Source organism: Rissa tridactyla, chromosome Z (genome assembly GCF_028500815.1).
Source record: "Rissa tridactyla isolate bRisTri1 chromosome Z, bRisTri1.patW.cur.20221130, whole genome shotgun sequence".
NCBI lineage: Eukaryota > Metazoa > Chordata > Aves > Charadriiformes > Laridae > Rissa > Rissa tridactyla.
In genome coordinates, this window is record NC_071497.1 from 46,679,768 (window position 1) to 46,703,241 (window position 23,474).

The 23,474-nt window shown below is 41.2% G+C and overlaps 1 protein-coding gene across 8 annotated transcripts in view; it reads right to left on the reverse strand.

The window, feature by feature from the left end:
* TJP2 (tight junction protein 2) overlaps positions 1–23,474 on the reverse strand; it is a 69,228-nt gene that overhangs the window by 37,570 nt on the left and 8,184 nt on the right. For 5 of the 8 annotated variants that reach the window (XM_054185707.1, XM_054185714.1, XM_054185712.1 and 2 more), the window contains exon 2: positions 17,384–17,504. The gene's annotated coding sequence lies outside the window, so the exon portion shown is untranslated. Of the gene's footprint in view, positions 1–9,242; positions 9,262–17,383; positions 17,505–17,905; positions 22,690–23,474 lie in introns of those variants that run through there. The other 3 variants (XM_054185709.1, XM_054185715.1, XM_054185713.1) reach the window with 3 other exon arrangements.

Here is a 23,474-nt window from a genome sequence, read left to right on the forward strand (position 1 = left end):
GTTAGGCCAAAACCCGATTTCAAAATTTTCCTTTCAGACTAAAAATGACAGGAAATGCAATGTTAAAACAAGGTGTTAGGTGCTTTCTGTTTTGTTTCTTTAATCTCAAGCACATATCCTATCATCAGTCAAACAGGATGCTTTTTTTTTTTTTTCAATTCTAGCTTTAAGTGCCTTTCCACCACAATTATTTCAAGAATTAATTGGATTGTTTATACAAAAGAAATAAACATGCTCCCCAAGCAGTTTTATGTTCTGGAAAGCGAGAAACATCTGGTACTCCAAAGACAGATCATGAATACTACTCATCAATCCCACCAAGCCACCATGAAAATGGATAGCTGAAAAATTCTAAATGACATTTGAACCAATACTACATGACAGTTGCACCTGAAGTTAGAAATGCTACATTTTAGCACTAACAATAAAAAAAAAGAATCTATAATCCAACATTACATTTTTGGAGTGAAGCTTTTTCTTCCAGGCTACATTTTAACCTGAACATAAGAAGTTTACACTTGCAAAAAGGTACTGATTCTGCTGACACAAAGGTGTAATTTCTCATTACACCAGAAAAGTCAAGCAACACACACACGCTCACACTGGAATTTTCTAAAATTCATTCCCTTGCATTTCACAGTACTTGTGGTCTCTGCCAGTAAGAAAAACAGTTATTAATTTCAATTTAGTACCCAGAACTTACTTAGGATTTTTCATCTTTATCAAAACTATGTTGGTTACCGAACCACTATATTTTTAATAACTGCCTGTTCCTCTCTAACTGCTGGGAGGAGGTAAATGCAAAATTGTCCACCCGAACTGCTCTGATGGTATGCTACCAGGAGCGGGTCCTTATTTACCATCAGGGTGGGAGATGGGTTGGAAGGAGAATGGCAAGAAGGGCAAAGCAGCAGTATTTACCCAGCAGACTGTAACAAATTCAGAACACGAAACTGAACATCAATTTACAATCTTCATATGCTATACAAATTAAAAATATACATGCAAAACTTCTAACTTTTCTGGGACGGGGTGGAAGACACGAGAGGAGCAGTTTACACTTGTTACAGCTGAACTCTACTGAGCTTAGATGCATACATATGCATCATCAAAAGCCAGTACAATATCCCATTACAAACTAAACAAAAGCCTATTCAAAACAGGGAGAGAAAAAAAAGAAACCGATTGTATCCAAAACACGGCTGCAAGATACACAGGTCTTACCTACTGAAAACCTAAAACTCATAAAAATATAGATTAATCTATTTCAGGAGCAAGTTCCCTCCAGTATATTTTGCCCAACTACAGTTCTGTCATTACCCTGGTGAAATTACATTGCAATTGTTCCAGTGCTTTCCCCAACAGGAAGCAACCAATTGTTCAAAATTTGTGAGGGAACAGCTTCAATTGAGATACAAAATTGCCATTTTGGAGGAGAAAACATATCCCATTTCCCTCCTCCCAGAAAAAAGCAAAAAAAATGGTTTAAGTTATTTTATTTTTTAGAAAACAATTTCTCCCTCTGGAAAAGTGACGCTCTGGGAACTAAAATTTTTTTATCCTAAGTTTTCTTCCTTTTCACACATTGCTTCGCAGACGAAAGCCAGATGCTAATTTACTCTCCCATAAGCATTGAAAAAGGTGTTCTAAAGAAAAGAACAAACCTCACCTCTTGGGGCACTGCCTGTGCTCTACCTTGCAATTCCCCTCAACCCCCTCCTGCTTTTTTTTAGTTGAAGATCAAAATTAATCTAGGTAAACGGCTGACAGATCGATTATACTTGTGTATGCAACATATGTATATACACACTGGAAAGTGACAGCGTTTATTTGCCATTTAATTTTCTGAACGGTTTTCCTGGACTTTCACCTCGTGCCATTAAGTTTTTTTTGTATACACTACAAGAAGATAATGCTACTGAAGGAACACTAAACTTTCAGTCCACCTAATCAACAATAGCTTTAAAGGCTGTCTCTGACTTAACCGCTGCCATTCTCTTTAATTGTCAAACTAAATGCATGAATTTCCAGTCACATTGTTTCTGTACCTTCTGCTCCCTAAAATGCCCCTGCAAATGAAGTCTGAGAATCAAAGTGCCCGATCAGTTTGCCCATAACCTAAATTCAAGAGGACCACTTTTTGGTTAGCATTGGGGCGGGGGGGAAAAAAGTTTGTTCTGATGTACTTGCAGCATCAGTATTTGATGGGGAGGTAAATTAAACTCATTAGGTGAGCATAATCAATTTCATTATGTTAGATAAACTGAAAAAAAATTTAAGTTAACTGTGAAAGAGATGAGTGCAGCCGCCAGTCCTTAAGCGTCTCATTTCAGAATCAGTTATTCTCTGCAGCCAAAGCACAGCTTTTACTTTTGTAGCACCTTAAAGTTAAAAAAAAAAAAAAAGGAAAAAAATCAAAGTACCATATTCATTACTTGGTCCAAAGCACCAATTACAATTTTATTCAACTTCAGTGATACACCTTCTGCTACTGTTTTTGAACACTTTGGCTTCCTGCACCTGTACTCAAAGAGCAAACCAAGCAGCAGAAGTGACCAACTCCAGCATCAAGTGACTACTGGTGAGAAACTGCATTTCTGCCATTCCATGGTCCTTACAGACTCTGTAATTGCATAAACCTTGTTGCTCAACAACTAGAGCTTCCAAATCTGAGAAAAAACAAGCTGCGTACCTGTCTACTGCTTCCTGTAGCTGGTCTTTAAAAGGACAATTCATTGCTGGGATACAATCCAATCAGGTCAGCATTTATATTTAATCATCCAGTCATAATGCAAGACAATTTAAACAATGGTACGATTGTTAGTTTCTGAGCTTAGTCCCAAACCAAACTAGATTTCCTTTCCCTGTTAAGGTTTCTAGTATCCTTTGTTCTAACTCTATTAATAGAAGAATGATACGCCATATTCTTGGAAGTGTTTTACTTTTGTTCGAGCATTCCTGTGGCAGTAAGATTACACATTGTCACATTAGCTTTCTTTTCTTGGCTGATGGAAATAAACCTGAATATGGTTCTCTATAACATATAAATTTTAATGGTACACTGCACCACATCTAAGACTAAAAGCCCACAAAATTCACACAATACATTGTATTTCATACAACTATCAATGCCGTATCACAAACCTCACAAAACATAAACGTAGATAAATAAAGGTAGATAAAAAAAAGCTTCAAATGCATTTAAATGCCCATAACAGTAAGAAACTAATTAAAAATTCTGTTAAAAAAAAAGTTAGAAATTGACAATTCAAAAGATATCAGATCTCTACAAAGTTAAGCTGTTTTTAGCGTGAAGCCATACGTTCAGCATCATTCGGGTACCTGCTACAACAAACAGCTTGATCTATTAGCCAACTCTTAGCAGTTTTCTAGTCACACTAGCCGTACATCTCTGCACCCCTTTCCCTCTACCACCACCTCCTGCCTTCAAGGTCTTAAGCAACTCACCTCTCCCTGTCAAGATGTCTCAACAGCCTACTCAGTCATGCCAGAAAGCAGTGCTGAAGTTCACCCCTAAACTTTCTTGTGTCCTGCACACATCTAAAATGAAAGCAAACTCTGTTGCAAAAAGGAGTTCAGTAATTTTTCTGTCATCCATACAGTGGGATGCATGGATGCCAAATGCAAATCTGGGGGTTGCATTTGAAGGCTTTAGGTCCATAAGTCTTATACTAATACTCATCCCCAGTACATTTGGAAGAAGAGGAAACAAGCAAACAAAACAAAACAAAAAATCACCAAGTCCCTCCCAACATCTCACTTACCATGAGACAGTGGATTAAGCCAGCTGCACCTGCTTCAGTGCAACACATTCAGAATCCCTTTGGTCACAGCAAAGTTTCCTCCTCAGGGCCTCCAAAGGAGTATAATTGCTTTTTCAAACAATAAAACTAAGCATAAACACTCCTCACAGCTCTGCACTTTTCTGGGACTGCACACCCAGCAACCTATCATCCAATTTATATTGCATTGCATTCAGTTGCATTACACTGAAACTCACCATGTACCTGATGACACTGATAAAACACTTTGAGGGAAGAAAGCAACAGAAGGGCAGATAAAAGCAGTAGAATTTGACTATTTTTCATTCCTTCTCCTCAATCCTTTTACAATGGTGTACATGAAGCTGAAGTATACTATGCAGTTGCACTAGTGCATGACTTCGCTGACATCCAAACGTTGTTATAAAAAACATTTCAAACACCCCCAACTTATGTAGAAATTATGTAGTCAACCAATAACCAATGAATCAATACAAGGGGCTGGGGAGTGGTGGTGAAGTAAGCTGCCCTTCTTTAGTATCAAGACAGTAACTTTCACTTGGCTGATTCATTCCCAAAGCACTAATCCAAGTTTATCTGCAGCCATTCTTGCTTCACTTGAAAGGATGCCAACAGAATAATTTGAAACTAGAACCCTCGATGCAATCCTTCTATCAAGTCAACATTTCACATGCATGCACGGTCAATGCAAGGAACTTCAGGCTTCGCTCCAACCATTAAATGAAACTAAACTGACACATCCCTATGATATAGTGCCATTTCCACTGAACTGCAAACTGAAGTACACAAAGGATAAACTGACCAGAACAAGATCAGTAACAGAACAGATTTTATTCCTCCTTTTACGACTATTAGTCACTTCCATAAGCCACGTGAGGCTTTGAAAAGAACTGGGAAAGAAAAAACAAGAGAATCGTTTTGCATGTGTGGCTAAAAGGAAATTAAACATCTCAGAATCATTAAAGCTTAGAAACGCCTCCATTAAGTTACCACCCAGAGCAAAGCTCACTTTGGTAGCAACTGAAAGTTCATTCCCAACTGAGGTTCGGAATAGAAAAGTTTTCTTCTTGTGGTCTGAGCCACATAAAAGAGCATTATACACTTCAAGGACCTTCTGACACACAAAGCAGAAGGAAACCATTATGAAGTGTTCTGTTTTTTCCCATCTGAAAGAAAAAGAAGTTATATACTTGTGTATAGACAAACAAGCCCTACAAAAAGGTAAGAAAAATTTAATCTCTTTTCAAATAATTGTGATCCAAGAGTTTTAGTCCATCCTTACTGCTGCAGAAGACATTAGGAAGACATACACTGGCTTCCTCAAGGTAAAACAGGAAAAGAATGCTTGGAAAAGAAGAGAAAATTAAGTGAAATTATTACAACAGGCAGAGAAGTTAATGAATGAGATTTAGTTAATAAAATTCTAGTTTAACACCATAGCAATGTTAAAAATTAAGAAGGCATCATAATAACCTGTCAAACAAAAAGCCACACAGAAAATGACAGAACATACTCAAGGCATCCCCACATATCAGATTAGATCATAAGTATTTCACTTACACCAAAGGGACAGCAAAGACTGATGTACCAACAGTACTCTGGTAAAGGACTTTTCACATTCTACCAATAGCTTGACAAGCATGTCTGAGGTCCATGACTGAAGATCTCCCCACCTTCTTCCCCTATCTTAACCTATCCTTAAACCTTGTAGGTGCAGCCGGTACTGCACACAAATAGCTAGGGAAGCATAATTGCCAAAGGGGAACTGAGTGCATAGCAGCTATTGGAAATGCCAGTAGGCATCCATCTGCAATCAACACTATGTCTTTAAAAGTCTGACCCCAGGGTTTTTGCAACTTGACCTACTATAACAGGACACCCAGGTAAAGCACATACAAGTATTTGTCAACTGTTAGCAACTGAAAGGGAGTTCCTGCCAAAGTGCTGGGTCAGGAGCAACATCCCTGCTGAACTGCAAGGCTTTCAGGAAACTTTAAATACTAGAAAATAAAAATTTACAGACAAACTGTAACCATTATGCATTCCACAGAAAAAACAATGCAAGTACACAGAAACAGGAGTTCTGATGGCATCCTCTAAGGAACACGCACACACATGCTACCAATCAGCTGTGCTACTGTCATTTCAACTGCTTTAAAAACTTATCAACTTAACACTAAGTAACCAAAACCACTTTTTATTTCTGGAATAAGAGTTACTTAGTAAAACCAAGTAATCAAAGACGTAAGTTGTTTTTCATCCTGTTCTGCAACTTGTAGAAAAGGTTCTAAAACACTGACTGGAGAGAAGAATCCTCAGCCCTGGGCACTAGAGAAACCCATGTTATCCAGCAGATCTTTGCAGTGCTGGAACACAGAAAGAAGAGCAATCAGTGCCAAGCACTGACCCTGGCAGCAAGATGCTCAGTTCAGTCAAAGGCCAACAATTTGCCTCTCACAGCTTTGTTTGTGGAGCCTGGAATGACAGTCTAGCTGGACATCCTGCATTCTCTGCAAAAAGCCCATACTGACTAAGAATCATATGGGGTGAGCATCCAAAATGCTTTCCCATTACAGAATAGGCATGCACGTGCAAGGGAAAGATACAGCAGGCTGAGTACATACATTATTAAGTAACAAATAAATAAATAATGGACAGGTATATCCTTTCTTGTAGCTGTACAGGGAAGCCGTTTTTTTTGCAGGATTTTTTTTTTCTTTTTTGATAGTGTTTTTTTTAACAAGAATCATTTATCCAAAATTCAGTTGTGAAACACTAATGCAGTATTGTTAATCAGATCTAGAGACTCCAGCAGCAGAATACATAAAAAGATACTCCTCTGATTATTTAATAGGGCACAACACACGGCACAAACACCTGGGAAGCCGATGACAATCATCTGCCTGCTTAGTTAACTGCTACCACTGTAGGCCTTGAAGGTGCATTTTCATCTTAATTGTATTTTTGAGTTACTGGATAGAGATGCCTAGAGGGTTCATGAAGGCATCTCTCCTGCTGTGTAGTAAGTTAGATGATGTTTTATTCTTAATGCTATGTAAGAATAATTGCATGTATATATTAGTTTCCACTGTATGTTCCAGCTAAGATGCATTCAGGAACACAATTCTGCCTTAAGGCTGGTATTTGCAGTACATGTCTGTCTTATCAGCATGGATCACACAAAATTCCTAGCGAGTTCTTCATTTTGATGGTAAGAAAAATGAAGTTTTAAATACTATTTTAAAATACAAAGTGATTTTAAATTCATTTACAATTTTAACACAATCATGAATTACAGTATACTATTTGGCTCATATAGCATATACAGTTCGGGTCACTCAACAAAGAGATTCCTGTAGCTTCAGTGATTTCAGTGCCTAAGAAAATATCTCAACTTGCCACTTTCTGTTACGCAAAGGACTCAAAAATGTTTCCAACGTCAGTTGAAGCCTCATTTGACTTACAGTTCTAACAATCACAAGCTGTGAAAAATAGAATTCCTAGTATAGTCATAAATTGTATATGGTTTACATAGCGTCATTAATAAAAGAAAGGGGAAACTAGAAATCATAGCTGTAGTATCTCCCCAGATGAATTTTCTGTCTTTTTCTACAAAATAATGAAGAAACTGTTGTCTTTATAAAAGAACCACAAGTGTGGTCTTATTAATAACTGTAATATAAGGAATATAACCATTGCAGGACCCCTACTAGCAATTACTCCCTACTTAATTTCAGTATGCATAAGAAACATAGGCTTTCTCAGTCTCAAACATTAGGCAGGAGGAAAGATCAGCTCTCTTTCTGCTGACAGAGAAGCTGCCACTGAATTCATAGCCCCCATGGCCAACTTCCATACTGCATGGACTCACAGCTGTGAAACAGAAAGAAGCTGCACCCAAACCATTTAATTTCTATTTCTTTACATGAAAGGCAGACCCTAAAACAATTTGAAGAAACCAGATACATTCAATAGAGACCTGACAACCCACACTTTTTATCAAGACAACAGAAGTGTCATCATTAACTTCAAAAGGGCAAGGATTCCATCAATATTGACAAAAGCAAGTCCAAAAAATGTTTAAATGAAGTATGTAACCAATAGCCATGTAAAGCGTACATCTGTAAATACAGGATCTGTAACTACTATAGTTCACACATGCAGAGTCAGGCTTTCTGTCCATCTCAGGTCAATACATTTAAACCTGATCCCCAAGAGACTTGCAAGACCAGCACGTTATCATGGATATTTATGTTTCTCCCACCAGAACCACAAGCAAACGATAACACCTACTTACTAAATGTACTGCAGCAACAGAAGTGTCAAACACAACGGGATCTGTGTCAAAGAGCTTACAAGATGGATTCAGAAGACAAGAAACAGATGAGTACAGGAGATGAAGAAGATAACAGAACAAGAAGGGTGGGGTAAGAGCAGGACAGTTACCCAGGTCAGCTGCACAACCTTTGCTATTTATTAAAAACAGAGAAAAAATCACACATACACCCTCCAGAAAAACCCGCAAACCACTGCAAAACCACACACTCTGGAAATAATCACATAAAAGAAAGTATCATTGGTAGTTCACTGATGTCAAATAAATACTCATAACATGTGCAATGCGGGATATTGGCTAAAACACACAGACTCTGTACACAAGAAGGCCACTTAACAGTACTAACTATTCTACAAGCCACAAAACAAACTATGAGGCATAAGCAACTTGTGTTTACAGCTTCCATCCCTGGTTTAGCCGGGGTGAGGGGGGTGACTACAGCTAAATGCCGTTTCCCGCAGGCCCTCACGGACAGCACACTGCTGCTCCAGCCCCGGCAGGTGCTGCCTGCTACTGCTCGGTGCTTCGCAGCTGCATTGACTGCTGCAGCTCAGCGACAGGAAAACACGTTTCACCATAAAAGTTTGCACTGTCTTTAATAAATCAAACAAGCAAAAAACCCAAAGCAGGGGCCAGGGAGAAGAGGATTTTCTTTTTCAAACATGAGAGTTTGTTTGTCCACACAGAAACGGGGAGGGGGGATTTTCGGTTAAAGCACTGACCTGCACCCTGAGCACAAGTGGTGCTTATAAATACAGAATCACGTCCTGCCTGCCGGCGTTCGAGACACGGGGCCGGCACTACAGAGCGGCCAGGCCGGGCACCTGAACGCCCCTCTGCGCCCGCCGCCCGCCCGCTCCCCGCTCCGCTGTGAGCAACAGGGGCCCCCCACCGACCCCGGCTCCAGCAGTGCCACCGGCCCGCCCCGGCCGGCGGCGACGACGAGCGGCGCAAACCTGCCGCAGCCCCTCACCAAGCGGCGGCCCCCCACCCCTCACCCCCCTTCTCCCTCACAGGAGCGGCCTCCCCGCCTCAGCGGGCGGGTGGTCCCGGCCTGGCTCGGAGGCGGCGGACGCAAGTAAGTTTAAACCAGCCGCTCGCACCTGTTAAGGTACTCGTTACGGAGAGACGCAGCCTTCTCTCACGGTGCCATGGACACCCCCGACCCCGTCGCCGAGCCTCTGCCTCCGGCCGCGGCGAGGGTCCCGGCCGGGGGGACACTACCACGGCCGGGGCGAGGGGGAGGGGGGGTGTCGGCAGCAGGGTCAGCGCGGTGGGCGAGGGGGAGGCTACCGACCTGCTCCGCCCCCCCCGCGGGCTCCCGTGGTTCGCTCCCGGCGGAGCCCTGCGTCGCTCCCATGGTAACATCGCCGGCCCCGCCGGGCGCTAGCGCTCGGATCCGCCCGCCCCGGGCATACGGCTCCCCCGCCTCGGCACCGCTGCCCGGCAAGGGCCGGAGGAAACCGGTCCGGCCGCTGGCCGGCGGGGGCGGCCGGAGCCCGCCGGGGACAAAGGCGGCACTGAGGAGCCCGCCACAGAGCGACTTTGTACCGCCGGGGCCCGGCCGGCCTCCGCCGCCAGCCAATCAAGCCTGCAAACGCCTCCGGGAGGCGAAGAAACGTTTTCATTCTCCCTGGGAAGAAAAGAATTGTTATTCTCCGTTTACAAAAATATTTCTTGTATTCTCGCCCTTGGCAGTGGCCAGGAGCTGACGCCTGTCACGGGGCAAAAGGGAGAGGGTGGGCCCGGTGCTCCAAGCCTGGGCAGTGTTTCTGAGGCCAGGCTTATCGGATGGTATCCACAGCCTAATGGCTTTGCCAGACAGAAACGCACTACCCCTTTCTACCTTTTTCTGTTGGTAGGCGTTTGTAGAAGGGCACAGATTTGAGAGCCTTCACCCACCTGATGGATTCCCCAAGTCCGCAGGGTCGGTCAGGTTTCCTTCCCACCAGTCCCGTCTTCCCACCTTCCACATCAGTCTCAAAGTCAACACTGCTGCTATTAATTCAGAGGCTGAATTGCTTGGTTTCAAGGCTGTAATTACATATTTTTAAAAAGCATGTTCTTGAGGTAACAGTATTCTCAAGAGCTTGCAAAAATGACTAGTCACTAAAGACACAAAGGAGGGGAAGATGGGCAGAAGTTCAACCACATTTTCAAACAGAAAAAAAAGATTTCTTTCTCAGTGCTACTGTCTTCCTGGAGTTATATTATTTTGTGTGGATGAGTCAATACTTGAATCAACTCTTGGAAGGAAGAAATTAAGAATGAGGGCAAACTGTAAGAGAAGAGCTTTCTTAAGCCAATGCTTTAAAAAAGGAATGCAAACAGCATGTTACTTTGTATGGCCTACCCTCAAATTTGGAGAGAAAAAGGCAGAAAAAATGCCAAAGCATGAACTTTGCTCTCCTTTCATCTGGTCCCTCCGCTCAGTTTTAAAAGCGAGCAATGCTATCCAACTTTTGTTGCAACACTAGCAGTCTGGTACATGACCAAAGTCAAGACTAGGAAAAATGAAGCGCAGGGGGCCAGGCTCCTCACCCACATGGGGGTTCTGTGATAGCATCTGGCATCAAGAATTTCTCGATGTGACACACAGCAGGACAAGGCAAAACAGCTGCCACTCTCTGCACCGCTGAGCTTTTCTGCACGTCTCTGCAATCTGGAGGCAGCTTTCCCAAGAACTAGCACTGGCTGGCAACATCGGCATAAGATATTATGCCATGGCATCAGCAGAGAAAGCCACTGTACAATACTTATCTCCTTGAAATGACAAGACGCAATGAAAACACCACGAGCTGGTTTTTGCAATGAAGGATATGGTAGGATTTTTGCTGCAGACAACTATGTAGTTTTAGATGCAAGATCAATTTTTGTTTCTAGCCTGATGGCCATACACTTTTTCAAAGACAGCAGTTGTCACACATAGGGTGGGACAGGGAAAGGAAAAGCCACTACATCCCTGTGACTGCAGTCTCTTTAACACACATATCAAGTTCGTGGTGGCAGAAAGCAGAGCACCAGCCTCCCACAGCTGCCTCCCTCCACACAGGCTCTGGCAGCAGATGAAGAGCTAGCACTCCCAATTACCCCACCAGAGACAGCCCTGTTGGTGAGTGCAGGCAGTGCCAGCGAGAGCAATGCTAAAGGTCCGCCTATCCTGTCCGAGGCCAAGGATTACTTCTTGGTTCCAGACAAAAGCTGCAGCTTGGCCTAAAGCCTCGTTTTGGCATGTTATGTGACTTTATCAAAGCCACACGGTGTTATCACAAACAGTGGGGATATCACGCTATACTTCCCTGAGTTGTAGGGCAGCAACCAAGGTTAACACACTTAGCTAGCCTGAGGTAAGTGCAACACAGACACAGGAACCGACCACAGTTATGCAAGCAAAATAGGCTGGTTTTCAATCCCTTACCACAAATCATCATGTGGGAAGGGCCTATCAGTTTGTGCCCGTTCAGTTTCCTGCAATAACAGATGGAAAGCAATCCATTGGGGCTTATCAAAATATTTCCCATGTTTTTCCATAAAATTTCTCACTTGTACAAGTACAGCAGACACATATCTTTTCCTGCTTTCTTATTTCTTTTCTCAAACCAAACAGCTACTTTGCCACAACAGGCAGATAAATCACCCCATGCCAGCCTGCAAATGTGAACAGTAAGTGACCTCTAGCGCTCGTGCCCCAGCTAGAGCTTGGCCAAGTGCCCAGATGCCTACACTGATGGCATGGACTGATGTAACTATCAACATAATCACATAATCACAAAGTTATTTATCCTGCAATTCAACCACAGAGAACAGACTTTCGGGTCTTCCTGGGTACTTCCTGCCCTTTGTCAGACCTATCCTCCCAAGGTGGATATGATGCCACCTAAACCAAAAATGGAAGGATACAAGATAGTGTAACCAGTGACAAGAGCTGCAGAAACTCCGGCACCACAAGTTCCTGCCTGCTGTGGCAGGAAAAGGGAGAACAGGTACTTCAAGCACTCAATTCACCTAACAGGTGAACTGTCCTCCACTGGAGGCCAGCATCCCCATTCTCTTCCCTTGAAAGCTGAAGGAAAACAAACCCAACCCCCTAAACTGTGGGACAGCAGGTGACCCAGCAAAATGGTCTCATCTGTCTATGCAGGTCTCTGCGCACAGTGTTTGGAGGCATGGCTGCATGCACTTTTCAGCCCTTGTCTCCCTTTGAAACGGGAGGTGCAGGTACAGTTGTAGTCAGTCCTTGAAGGGATACTGCATCATGAAGAGCAAAGGTGGGTACCAACACCATGTCAAAATTACATGAATTAGGCTATAAACATGCAGCTCTGTTCTCTGCAGTGCTTAGGACCAGCTATTCTGCATGTGCAGTAACTATTCAAAGCAGTCCCGTGAGCAGGGTATTTCACGAACTGTTACGTAGGTGTGTAGATATTTTAAAATTAACTTCCATGGAAAGATTAATTGCTATTAACTCTGAGAAACATGCAAATAACTTCTAGTAATCACATTTCCCATTGAGATTTTTAGTTTAAGTAATCAAGGCAGACATTGTTTGCCTACAATCAGATTGAATCTATGGTTTCTGTAGCACTAATTTAGATAGATCGCTTGCTGTAGCTTGAGTCATGTAAAACCTAGGACGTGTTCCATAAATTATCTAATGCTACTGTGAATGAAGCAGTTGTGCTGCTTCCAGCATGAGCAGAGGGAACACCCATTTAACACTACACTACAGGATGCAAATTTAAAACAAGCAGCTGCCTCTCAAAGTTACTCCTGCCAACCAAGTAAGGCTATTCGGCAACTGGCCTGCAGCAACCAAGATTAGTTACCATGTTGTGATTCAGGTTCTCTCCGCCACTTCTCCACCATCAAGCCTTTCACCTGGCCCCTCTGACAATCAGGGTTTTTTTTCTTTTTTTCTTTTTTCAAGTGTTAAAATTCAACACTTGGTAGTGCTACTAGACAGCACGGCAAACAGGCAACCTCCTTGAAGAAATGGGAACCAATTTCAGCATGACATATTGGGAATGTAGGCTGCTAGTCCAGTTGTTGAACCGTCCGAACAGAGATGTTAGTCTTGCTTTTGTTTTTAAGCAAGGGTTCATGATCTTCTGATGAAAGGCACCGTAGAAGTTTCTAAAAATATCACGTTGCCAAACAACCTTTCCCTCCACCCTTCCAGGCAATCTCTTTACACTGCTGTTTGTCATCAGCCTGCAAAATCACACAAATCAGTCAGCCCAGTCCTACTTAAATGATTCATAAATCCAATTACGTCTGATTCTTTATATAGTAAGCTGGTCCCTAACAGATTCAACCTTCAGGATTAAAGGATGCGTAGGTAGCTGACCTCTGACTCTCAAACTGCTCAGGACCTACATATGGTTCAAACATGCAGCTCTACACTAGGGTTACATCACATATATGGCACAGTAATCTTAATCTCTATCTTGAGGGGACTGGAGAAGAGAAGCCATGAATGCTATCTTGGCACTCGTTACCATGTCCAGAAGTGAATCCAATGGAGGGCCACCAAGATGGTGGTTGCTGAAGCACTGGCCCTGCAAGAGGAGGCTGTGGCAGCAGGGCTTGTTGAACCTGGAGGAAGGATGTCTTTGGGACACCTAACAGCAGCCCATTGGTGCTGATGGGAGGAGACTGAAGAGATGCAGCTGGTTCTTAACGGTCTTAACAGTCATGCGTGGTGGGAAGATAGGAGATGATGGGCAAAAGTTCAAACAAGAGAGGTTCAGATGAATATAAGGAGAAAAAGTTTGCCCTATGAGGGCAGCGAAGCCATGGACCCAGCGCACAGAGAGGTTGTACCGTTTCTGCCCTTGGAGGTTTTCAAACCCCAGCTGGGTAAAACCCCAGGCAACCTGTTCTGATCTCACAGCTGACCCTGTTTTGGGCAAGAGGTTGGGTTAGAAGCCTCCTGAGGTCCCCTTCCACTGGAATTAGCCTATCATTCCTGGACTACTACATGACTTAAGTGCCAGATTAAAGCACAGTGATGTGTTCATTATCCTGCCCCTTGTCTCCCCTTCCAAAATGCAGCTTGTGATTACATAGCATAAAGATTTTGGCACACAGCTTTCAGAGTGCAGCACCTTGGCTGTCTCTAGTCTAATGTAAGGACACTAGTGTATAGCACAGCTATACACACTTTCCAGGTTTCAAAGCAGCAGTTCCAAGGCTGTTATTTCAGAAAGCACAGATGTCCCTGGAATAAACACAAAGCCCAACATAAACAGCATCCCACACTTCATACATACTTTTTCTGGGGTAATCAACAGTACAAAATCCTCTGTGGCTCACCTCACTGCCTATTTTGACCTTCTCTTGGTCAGGATGTTTTTTTTTTTGTTAAAGGTTGTTTTTTTTGGTTTTGTTTGGGTTTTGTTTTTTAACCTAGACATACAGATTTACCTACATACTTCAACAGAATTAAAAACACGTAGGTAAAGATTTAGAGCAAGAAGCAGCACTATTCTAAGCCAATTATAAACTCAATTTCAAGTTCACAAGAAATAAAAAAGTACTATCACAAACACTGTTATGTGCTGAACAACTAGTAACAGCACTAGAGATATTAACAGTAGGAAATACAGTAATATAGTATATTTTTCTCAACATTTTTGAAATATTAGTCATCAGTTCTACTAGATCTTACACATCACTGGTTTATTCTGCTAAAAGCAGATGTAACTATCAACGAGACCGCTTGTTTTGTTTATTGCCACATCTTTGCAAAGAATATGCGAATTAGAAAATACAAGTGTATAGCACGTTTCACAGGATAGATAAAAAGCAGCATGAGATTATACTTGTTTTAATTGACTATTATCAAACACCTCTGTAGAGTTGTGAGAATGAAGAAATACAGTCTACTTACTCTAAACACATTTGCATCTGTGAAATGTTTTCAGCTACACTGCAGTGTTTTGAAAACTACGCTGGTAAGTAAGGCAAACAAAAAAAAATAGCGTGACCTATTACCAGAGAACAAACCAGGGACTTAACAGTGACTCTACCCAAACTCCCACACCCCCCTTCCTCTATGGACTATGCAAATCGAAGCAACTTTCTTTGGCATAAGCACTTTGACCTCTATTAATTTAAGAAGCTACAAAAGCTAGTACTGTTTTTCTAAAGAATGAAATAACAAAGTAGTTTAAACAGACCCAAACCACACAAGCATGTACTGTTTTTCTCCTCAAACACCATACAGAAGTGTGTATCAATGCTTGAAAGGAAATCTCTCCCCCACCCCCCAACTTGTTCATCTTAAACAGAAGGCACCACATTGAGCACATTCTGTTTGAACATTCATTTTGTTTACATCTCATTTCCTTCCTCTCTTCTCCATGCTTCTTGACTACTCCTTGCAAGGCTGTGAAACAACCCTCTGCTCGTAGCAATTTATTTGCCTTCCCTCACTAGAAGTCAAGCCCTACAACATCAAAAACTTTACCATGGTAATCAACTGCTGAGGCTCAAATTAATTAAGACAACACAGTAAAGAAAACAAAGATCCCATTCTCATGGAGATCATCATACTTATTAAGAACAAGTGAAAGAATATGCAGAATGCATAAGACGTAACATACTAACATAACAAAACTTTGTTAATTATTTTTTTCAGATACAGAGGTTAATTTAAAAAACAAAGCTCCAGACAGCAGTTCTTCAGCCAAGTTAGTCCTTTACAGTGCTAAAACTATGCTTCAAAGCTCTGCCTCTCCCCATCCTATTTATACTGGCAAACCTCCTGCTGACGAGCTCATTAAGAAACAAAGCAGTTCTGCTGCCCTATTCACTAACAGCAAGATCCCAGCTAGGGTACTGTGCTCACTTTTGGGTGCTGTTTTTTAGGAAGGAATGAAATAAGCTGGTGAGAGTCCAAGGGAGAATAGTAAGAACAATCATCAGGGTGAAAGCAGATAGACACAGCCACCAGTCATTCACTGGTCAGTTCCACAGCTCCTGGGAGCCCACAGGCAAGGTGGCTGGATGCATCTTCTGAGGGACCTTTCTATAGTGGATACGTGGTTCTGGAGTTTCTTTCAATAGGAGTTGGGTTTACAAGTATCCACATTCCCTGCTGTAAGGTTTGCATACCATACCATATCCATGGAACTTTTTTTTTTTTTTTTTATTTGAGGAAAATGGTAGAGTCTCCTGGAGACCTTCAACTGGGACATTCCTGCCTAGCTACTCTTCACTGATATTCTAGTATCATATTTTCCCACACACAGCACCCTAAGTGAACAGAGCTTTCTTGTTTGTTATTTGATAGAATGCCAACCTTTTTTTTTCTTCCCCCTCTTTCTATCATATCTTCAGAGTCTTATTAACTAGCATCCTCTCCCCTCACTCCCAGAACATTAAACTAACAGATGAACGGCTTTGGTCAAGTACATCACAAACCAGAAAGACAGAACAACTGATAACCACATTTCCAAGTAAATTACTAAAGCAGCAATGGCTAATCATCTCTCAAGAATAAAAGATAAGTCAATTACAGTTTTGCAACACTCCAGCATAAAAACCTTCTGGTCTCTTAAAATTGTCATCTGTTAATGACTTAAAAAAAACAAGCCAAGCGTGTTTGATCAACACATGAAACTAAGGACACATTTTATGTTCTCTCTGGAAGCACTTGAGAAAAGGTTTCAAAAGCAAGGTTAAGATGCCAAAAAGGATTATATTTACCTTAATGATGTACTCTAAGAAAATATGCAGCAAAACAACTCCCCCTGTGTGTGGCTATTCTGTTTCCCAGGACTCTACTGAGTCACTAAGCAATTCCCATTAATATTACCCTCCATGCTCAAAGTAATTTATTTATCCCCAAACCCATGCTAAATATTTATATTTGCTGAAGACATCACCATAGATTAAATCCACTCTTTACCAATGTTTAGCTAAGAGATGAACTAGTACAGGCCTGTGCATTATTATTTGCATAACTTTAGCAGAATATTGAGTTCATTGCAGAAGTCTCTCCTCTTCTGGAGGCCTGTTGTACATCATCAAGCTTTCAGGAAATGCACACGTCCTTGTTCTAAGTTGCTTCAGGAATCCAAAAGAACCAGCTCTGATTTCAACATACTCTGTTAAGTACCGTTTCTCAAAACTTCTTAAAAACATAGCTAAAAGAATGAATGTTATAGCTAGCACATGGCAAGAATATGTCATTTAAACTAATGGCCCATTCTAATTGTTGGAACTTGACGAGTACCTTGTGAGGAACGACGATTTTTGAGTATCTCTGTCTACTTGCTGTGAGATGCTTTGGGCTTGATGTACAGCTGTGCTCCCAGTCCCACTCACAAGGAGATGGCAGTGCAGCAGTTTGCTCCCTGAAAAACAAAGTTTCATTTAAGTTATATGTATAAGAGTGACTGTGAAGCTTGGGACACTGAAGTCCTAGAGATAAAGAGATTATAAAATACATTTCCCTGGTTAGCTTGGCATGCTTTAGCTTCCCGGGCAATCAAGTGGAAACAGTGCTTGAATAAAGCAGATATTCAGCAATATTTACACTTGCAGCAACACTGCACACTTCAATTCAAGCGCTGCCCCTCATCTGTACAAATTTAAACTAGTAAGAGCACTGTATCTTGACCATAACCTCAATAATAACGATCAGATACATGCACCCTAGCGAATTCAATTGGTAACTTAGTAAATCCATTTGCCAAATGATAGATAAGAAACAATTCCTAATGTCATTTTCTACTCCTTCCCCCACTCCACGGACCTAAGCTACCCCTCTTCTGCATCAGCAGTATGTTAGCTTCCATTCAGCATCCCCGTCAAAGGGCTTCTCCTCTCCCCAGCTGCTTGCCCTTGATTACCCTCTGTAGGAAAAAAGAAAATGAATGGTTTAACCAAGATGAAGGAGGAACTTTTGACAGAAATAGAAACAGAAGCTAGTGGTTAGGGTTTGTTAGTTGGGTTTTGTTTTTAGAAGAAAACAAATCAACATCTTGATCATCTTAATTTGTCTCAAAGAGCATCTTTCCAAAGTGTTCCATCTTCAAAGAAGGATATAGCCACACTTCCCTAGAAGAGTATCTTATCCCTACTTGTAACAGGTTTGGGTTTGTTTGGTTTTTTTCCTCTCCAATGTATACTTTTTTTTTTTTTTTTAATTCTGGTTAATACTCCATTAGCCATTTCTGGATAGCAGGAGAGCCGTATGAAAGAGACACTGAAAGAATCAGGTTGAGAGAGTTGGGGTTGTTCAGCCTGGAGAAGAGAAGGCTCCAGGGAGACATTAGAGCAGCCTTCCAGTACCTGAAGGGGGCCTGCAGGAAAGATGGGGAGGGACTCTTTATCAGGGAGTGTAGTGATAGGATGAAGGGTAACGGTTTTAAACTGAAAGAGGGGAGATTTAGATTAGATATTAAGAAGAAATTTTTCGCTATGAGGGTGGTGAGGCACAGGAACAGGTTGCCCAGGGAAGCTGTGGATGCCCCATCCCTGGTGGTGTTCAAGGCCAGGCTGGATGGGGCTTTGAGCAGCCTGGTCCAGTGGGAGGTGTCCCTGCCCATGGCAAGGGGGTTGGAACTAGGTGATCTTTGAGGTCCCTTACAATTCTAACCATGCTATGACTCTCTGAATTCTGCAGAACTTCCCCAATTACCTAAAAGTCTACCCCGCATTTTATTGATGTGTCTTGTATGTCGTACCCCCCTTCTTCCTGAGCACAATCATAATGAGGCCCCAGGTTCAAAAAAAGCGAACTTCAAACTTCTAAGGTAATTTTAAAAATGCATTTAGTCTCTGATAAACTTCTCAGAAACTTCAAAAATGCAAGCACCTGCCAGACATCACGTTATGAAACTACAAGTTCCTTTTCCCTCTCTGCTGGTTCTTCCAGCATAAAAGAATCTTTCTAAAAGTAAAACACTACTGTTTTATATCAAGACATGATTTCAGAAGTCATAGAACAAAGGGATGCTGCTCTTCAGTGATCACGGAAGCTCATATTAAGCAAGAGCTATGCTGTGCATAATGAATAAACATAGAATCATAGAATAATAGGGTTGGAATAAGCTTTATTGTTTCAGGCTGTGCACAGAATACTATTTTAGAGGATGCAGGAAAGTTACACGAGCAAGCTAAACCGAAATCACCACCGCTGTAAGCATTTTGCCTATGTGCAAAGATGCCAGAAGTTATAAAAATCCATCTGTCACAAAACTCACATCATTATTCCAAGCAAAAATGGAGGTAGAACAACATACTTTACAATGACTTTGATATGGAAATGTAAATGAATGACTTAGCAAAATAACGAATCTGCCCCACTTTTTTTTTTTTTTGCACACCTTAATCTGGGTTTTTAATCAGGATGTTCACAACTTTCAAGTCATGGCACTGCAGCTGGCATCACACTCTAATGCTATTTTTTATTTTAGGAAATGAGTAAGAGAAATGAAGGAAGTATTTGAGTTAAGCATGCACCTGAATTTGTGCAGCGAAGAGATGACGGATGAGGACCTATGTATCCTACATTCAGTATTAGGTTTTAGAAACTGTCTCATTATGGTTTGGTTTGGTTTTTCCCTATGCACACAAACACCCACTTTTAAAACACCTTTTTTATATGAACGTGACAGGGTATCTCTAGAATTTGAGTGATAAGCAGATGTTAGAAAAGTGAGTTTTTAGTTTGCTTATTCCAGTTCTATGGAATAAGCAGTCCGCAGGTACAAAAAAGAGCATTTTTTTCTTCAACTCACAGTTCACTCTGCTGCAATTGCTCATTACCAACCTTTAGTTCCCTCAAAGTTTTAATGAAAACATAAAAGGGATCCCTATTACAATCCAATGACAACAGCTTTTCTGCTTTTGTGAAACTTGTTGGAATGGCAAATCCAAACATAACTCAGATACATCTTAACCAGTTTGGAATTCCAAGCGTGTACAACAATCGCACCAACTAAACCTCTCCCTGAAAGGAGGGAGATGCCCGATTAAGCATGCTGGAAATAAAAACAAATATTAACCCGGTAGTGTTTTTTGCACTTTGATACTGACTAATACTCAGTAGGAGAGGAAAGCCAAGCAGTCCCAGTTACAAAACAAAAAATAACGGCTACTGGAGTTAGCGACTTTCATTTTTAGACAGCTTGTTTCAAGCTGTGACCCTGGCCAAGCAAACCTACTTGAAAACAAAGAGGAATTTTTGCAAGAATGCAGCATTACTTTCCAACACAGCTCCTCAGAGTATCAATAGCAATCATGTACTGTTTTATCGACACATAAAGAGTGGCTGCAAAATTCAAAGACATTGGCATGTAGATAATTTACATGAAACAATCAAAGGAAGTCACAGTCTAGGACACTCCACTGTCCTGTGTAAAAATACATTGTACTAAGAACCCGTTTTAGTGGCCAGATTTTTAGCAAAAAGCCTTACAAGCACTCATTAACACGATACCAGAAACTTAAGACCAACCTGAAGAATACTTGCATTGATAAGAGGCTGGAAAAGGTTGGCATCAGCGTATTTTCTAGACTAGTTTTTGGTGATGCAACTAAAAAAAAATAAATCATATGGTGCACTGTATTTTAATTGCTTTTACTGTTGCTACTGCCATTAGAGTAAGCGCTTGTGGAAAAACCACAGGACAAGTCTAAGTTCGGTCACAGCCGAACAGTCACAGTTTTACTCCAAGCGTTTCTTTGAAGTTGTGCTTACACAAAACTACTCCAAACCAGTAGAAAGATATTAATTGGTCTTGAACAAAAGCCTCTCACATTTTGTACTCCTCTGCAACGTCTGAAACAATGTGGCAGGATTCTAATGTATAACAACAATAGGAGACACGAGAAGGACTGTGAAGACACCCATCCATCGATGCTACTCGTATAGGGTAAGGTGGGAGAGAAAAACAATGCCTTACACCGTAAGTTTTTGAGGGAAACAGTTATGAACAGAAAGAATTTTCCGAAGCCTAATACTCCAGTTGTGTGGTACAAGAAAGCACTCTGTATTGTTTTTAACAAAACCAGAATGCTCAATATTTCACATTTTGAACATTAATAACCTTAATTGACTTCTCTTTTAAGAACTAAAATTTTCCTACAGGGAAACAGTACTCCTAAGTATGAAGAACTCTTGCTTCCTAGCAGAGAAGGAGAGTTGCACACAGAGAGAAAAGTGTTTTCCACCTTTAGAGGCTGCTGGTTCTCTCATGGATAAAATTAAAATATGTGTGTTTTTAAGTGTGGGAGAGGTGGAACGCAAACATACACACATCAGGTTAGTAGTAAGCAATAAACACAAAACAATAATTTCATTTTCATTCTGGTGAGTATACATCTGTTTACCCTTTCTGTTATTCAGCAAACTCCTGATTTAGAAATAACCCTTCTCCTACTTACTCTACTAGCCAAGGACAAGAGGTACACAGAAATCTCTAATGAAACCACAAAGTTTAACTACAACTGCAGAAGATATACGATTTGGAAGGTACAAAAACAGATTACCTGTTTTACAGATGACTCTCCTCTTTTCTGATAACAAGTTTTAAAAACTGCACGATTCAAGGTGAGCACAGGTTTTCTCATAGTTACTCACTGGTTACTTTTTAACACTTACCCTGGATGTTGCCACAGATTTGCATGTCTACCCTCAGGAAGCAGCTCCCTCTTGTTAAGGGGAGTAATACCTATCGCTGCTTCTAAAATAGTAATGTATTTCTTGTACCGCATCCTGCCTCACTCAAGAGTTCCACCACGCTAAGTTATCATCCAAACGCAGATGCTGCAAATGAAGTCATCTTCACTTCACTTATCTGCCTCTTCACTTATCTGAGCTGCTGCTTTTCAAAACATGCTGCAAGTTTGAAGCATAAAAATAATGCTTTTTCCCCTCTCCCAGGCTTGGAGAGTTTGCAGGAGAGAGAAACCAAAGAAAAACTCCTGCCAGATTCCCCTGAAACGTCATTGTTACATAATTCGATCTTTGAATAAGACACTAATGAAAATGACTGAAGAGACAATCACGGTTCTAAGCCTGGCCGGATAATGCACACTCTCCAATTGACTAATCCTTTGCTAAATCTCTGCTGTCTATAATCTTTCAAGTACTAATGGAGCACTAGGTAACTCCCCTTGTCAAATCCATCCACGGAATAAGAGAGAACTGCACAGAAAACTTGAGACTGTTTTAGACACTGTGACAGACAAAAATAGCTGTTGCTTCAACTTTTCTTCTCAGGACCAGAAAGCTCTATACATTGGAAGTGTTACAAGGGATTTATCTGATCTGTTCAGAAAAGGCATGGAGAAACATTTCCTTACGTGACTTGTACGGAATTAGGCAAGCTAAAGACTCCCATTATGATACCTACTACTCATTCAAATGAGCCTCACACAATGCCAGAAGCCACTTTCCATGTCAGAATTGTTCTAGCCATGAGGTAAGTAACTGTGCGTGCCAAAGACCTCAGGTACTAACTACAAAGGTGGAGACAGATGTACCTGCTGAAGTAACAGTGCTGCAGCGCTTCCAAAATGTCACTATCAAATTGCAATATTCAGAGAGACGTACTTGATTGCAAAATGACTAACTAAGGAAGCGTTGTAACGCTACTTAAATACTAAGATAAGAATGTTTTATATGTAATTATATGTATTATATAAACATTATGTACTTATGCAGTAATATAGATAAAAATGTAAAAAGAACAGATGGGACAGGAATACTGAAGACTTCAGCCACAACTCCCTCTGTAAACTGCGCATTTTAGTTATTCCCTAGTATTAGTAGACATGGCTATATTTCTTTTGGGGTGACGTCATATTGCATGCTACTTATTTGGAAACTGCTAAGATAAAAACCACAAGCTTTCATTACTTCCACTGTAAGATATTCAGCTCTTAACAACAAGATGCGTATAACCATTGCCAGGTCCTGTATTACTTACAATCCTGTGTTACCTGTATTTGGTGTTTAATATTCAGACAGATTTGTAGGTTCTGTTAACACATGCACACACTGAACTCTCTCTAGTTATTACTAAATAGTAATCTGTGGGACTGATCTTAGAAGAGCAAAATAAAATTAAGCATTTTTTAGATTCAAGGAGTACCACTACAAACAACTGTCAGAGGGAAGAATTTAGTTTTCACCTACCTAATTGCATGCTGATATGTAAGGAACATGCAGTCTGAAAATGTGATGTATTAAGAAAATTAATTAATATATTAAAACCACAGGAGTGAAATTAAGCAAAGAATTAACATCTCAGGTCTTAACTACAACTTCAAACACCTGTATACAAAGTATTAAAAAGCTTAGGAAAGCCAAG